The following is a 3,595-nucleotide window of genomic DNA, read 5'->3' on the forward strand; positions in this document are numbered from 1 at the left end:
TATGCAGCAGCTGGAAAGACCAACTAAGATGAATGCAAGCAAAGACCTTCATCACTTTTCCAAACTGTTAAAACTAGGAAGAAGAAACTCTCGGCAGGAAGAAAGCTAGGACTCTTGTTGAAATCCTTAGAGGTCACAGAACTGCGATGTGCTTGCTTGGTAAACGGTTGGAAAATTGTAGTAACTGTTTAGGCTTTTCTAATTATATTTTGTGAAAGTAAACTGTGTTTTTTCTTTCGTTGCTAGTTTCCACTACTACAAACAGTAACGTCGTTCTACAGTAATCGTGAAATAATTAAAGTAAATTGGGTTTCTTCTGTATTAAACAATGTATTTTCGTGATAGTGTTGCATAATATTGTATAGTTAACAAATAGGCCGGAACGTCCACAAAAGAATTAGGCATATTAAAAAGAAAAAGTAGACGGTTTTTAATAATTAAGCCTCAACAATAGAATGCTGGCGTATTTATTTACACCTAATATTTATAATGATATGAGCGGTTGATTGCTGATGGAAATTTCACGCGTCCTACAACTTTATTTTTTATTTTTTTGTCTATGAAACAAATATGAAGTTAGAAATATTGAAAGAAATATGAAATGTGGCATTCTGTGCCAGCGGCCATATTAGATTTGAAATTTGTCATAGTGTACAGTATTCTACTAGTCAAATCCTTTCATTTAATACTAATATTGAGGGGGTTGTGAAAAATATGTAATCCGCCATTTGGTAGCTGCTGCCATCTTGGATTTACAATGATACTGATTATATTAAATTGTATTGTCAATAAAACTAAAGATGTGTACCAAATATCACATCAATCTGTGAACAGAAAGGGGGTAAAATTTCAACTACAAAATATGATCGAAACAAATAAACAAACCGTTTAAAAACATGCGGTGTACTATTGCTCTTGCAAATATCAGTTAAACAATTTTCATTTTCCGTAAAATAAAGAGTAGCGGCTTAAAAGTGTCCTATCACAATAAAAAGTCTAAAATTCAGATGTGAAAATTACCACATACATAATTTTCTCTCTGCTACTTGCTCAACCATATAACTATAGCTTTTTGCATTTATTATTGCCTGCAGATATAAGATACGTGTTACATAAAAATTAGTGCCGCCTCAGCATGAGTTGTAAAATGTACCAGAGACCTATATGTGCTACAAACGTATCGTGTTCGCAAGAGCTGGATGAACGCTCAAAACATTGACCGAGTTTCTCACATTAAGTCTGTTAACAAAGACCGTAATATATACTTTTGTTTTTAATTTAAGAGTCGGTACAAGGCAAATTGTTTCTAACTGTTCTTTTAAAGGTCTTATACTTCATATATAGCATTCACCAATTACACCTATTTAGGACAGTTATATCAGGAGGAACGGACTTAAGTTTTTACGCTATTTATCCATTCTTCTCCTGATTTTAAGCTTCTATTGTTACAAAACATGGCCCATAATTCATAAAACTGCTGTCAAGTCAAGTCAAAATGAATCCGGATATCGAATAAGAATATCATTAAAACACCCGGATACAAGATACGAATGCTTTTAGTGATCGCTAAATGTATTTAATGTTCGTGGGTTTAACAAAATTAACTTCTAAGACTGATAACGGCAAAAACTATTTATTTACACTAATTATTAAAGAACTTAAAAACACTATGAAATTATTACTAAATTTAGGTTATGAATTATTCCATTTATTAAACTACTGTTGATATATCACTATTCACTGCGCTATTTATTTCACTGATATCACTGTCAATTTATTTCTGGATTCAGTTCTGCAAGGGTCAATTTATTTCTACTTCTCTCGGCGATCGTCTCTTCCTTTAAATACTCTTTTGTTTCCTATCTGGAAACCTCTGGAAACATCCAGATCGTTTAGTTTTTCTTTGAACTGTTTAACTGCTTTCCCAGAACGCAGGTACGTCACACACATTTACAAATACGACGCACATGAAGAAAGGCGCCCGCGGCTAGTCGGCGAATCGATAAACCGTTTACGCACACGTGCCCAATCGCACACAAACACACTCGTGCTCGCTACATTATCATAGATAGAACGTTTAAACGGCTGTGGCTAAACGACTGCTGACGGAAGCAGTAGCTTAACGAAGAAGTGACGCTACATGGTTAAGATCGACAACAGTACCATCCGCTTAAATTTAGATGAATTATAGCAATTATATACATATTTTACAATATCGTCATTGTGTGTCAAAGCTACCGTTTTGAAATTGGACTAATTGACTGTATTAGTGTTTCTACAGACGGTGCAACTTTCCGTTTGCAGTTAATCGCAACGTTATCATCAATAGCCAAAATTTTATGGATAATTTTCACGGACACGACAGAAAAAGGTGTAACATATTTTTTGTTTCTACCTTCGAGACAACAAAATAATTCGTCTCTTATCCATAATGCTGCCACCACAACTGCACTCCACTGACCTTAAAAAAAAAACATTAGGAAACGGCACACAAATTTTTTATTTTTAATCGCTTGAATGATGACTAAAGCATCCCGAGCGGCCACATCGACTGAGAAGGGTGGACTTCGTGAGATCAAGCAGCGGCCTTTCAAACAATTCAAAACACTCAAACACTCTTTTTTCAATAACAATTAGTTTAAATTAATACAATTACTGTAAAACCTTACTTGTCGTAAACAATGTATTTTGTATCCTGTTCTTCATAACATTCCCCTTTCGTCTCTATATATGATGTATTTATTAGTAATGGATTAGGAACTCCTGATTGGAACCAACGTCCAGACCATTCAGAAGGAAACTTGCAACCGCCTGTAACAAATAAAAAAAAAACTGATGTTAAAATAGTTACAAGCCAATGGTTAATAATGAATTCAGGGTATGACCTAATGCAACCGATAAAATGGATGAAAGCAATATTTATAATGTAATAAAAGTATTCGTTTCCAGCTTCTAAACTTGGTGGACGGATAGTTACTCCGCCGAAGGCTAGGGTGGAAAGCTCTCTTTAGCCCCTTTAAGGAATAATGGAAATGGGTGGATAGAGTTTGGGGTGAGAATGGTGAGACGGATGAAATGAAGTCAGAAGAAAATGAAAGATTATCTATGGAATATAACTGCCGCAACATTTGCTTAAGTGATCCAAGGAAAATTGGACCACGGCAGAAAAAACAGAATTGAACCGGCGTTTTCCCAAATGCTAAGCAATGGTCTAAATCTCTGGGTCATGTCACTCGGTGTTTAATACTCATAAGAAGTGACAAATAGTATATTATGCACTAAGGGAAAGGAGTATGACATTCCCTCTCCGGTGTCATATTTTCGATAGCAAGGTTAATTACTACACTTTTGCTAAATAATATGCTTTGATATATACTTTAAAGTATCGTAATCTATGTAAATATGCTGTAATAAGCTTGAGAAATATTTTCCACACTAATTTACAGTTTTTATTCCAGTACGCTCACTATGACCAATTCTAAAAACATGCGGTTTGTTGAATAAAGATCAATTTAATCCTCTTAATGAATAATGCATCTCTATTAACTGGACATATGTAAATATTTTGAAAGATGCAAATGTATTTAGACAAAAT

General features: G+C 34.4%; 1 protein-coding gene across 1 annotated transcript in view; it reads right to left on the reverse strand.

Annotated features, from left to right (window-relative positions):
* LOC108739951 overlaps positions 1-2,753 on the reverse strand; it is a 47,981-nt gene extending 45,228 nt beyond the window's left edge. Inside the window, exon 1 of the mRNA XM_025979077.1 lies at positions 2,670-2,753. The gene's annotated coding sequence lies outside the window, so the exon portion shown is untranslated. The remainder of the gene's footprint in view (positions 1-2,669) is intronic.
* Between the last annotated feature and the right edge of the window lie 842 nt (positions 2,754-3,595).

This window comes from Agrilus planipennis, unplaced genomic scaffold, assembly GCF_000699045.2.
Source record: "Agrilus planipennis isolate EAB-ADULT unplaced genomic scaffold, Apla_2.0 scaffold26, whole genome shotgun sequence".
In the NCBI taxonomy this organism is placed as follows: Eukaryota; Metazoa; Arthropoda; class Insecta; order Coleoptera; family Buprestidae; genus Agrilus; species Agrilus planipennis.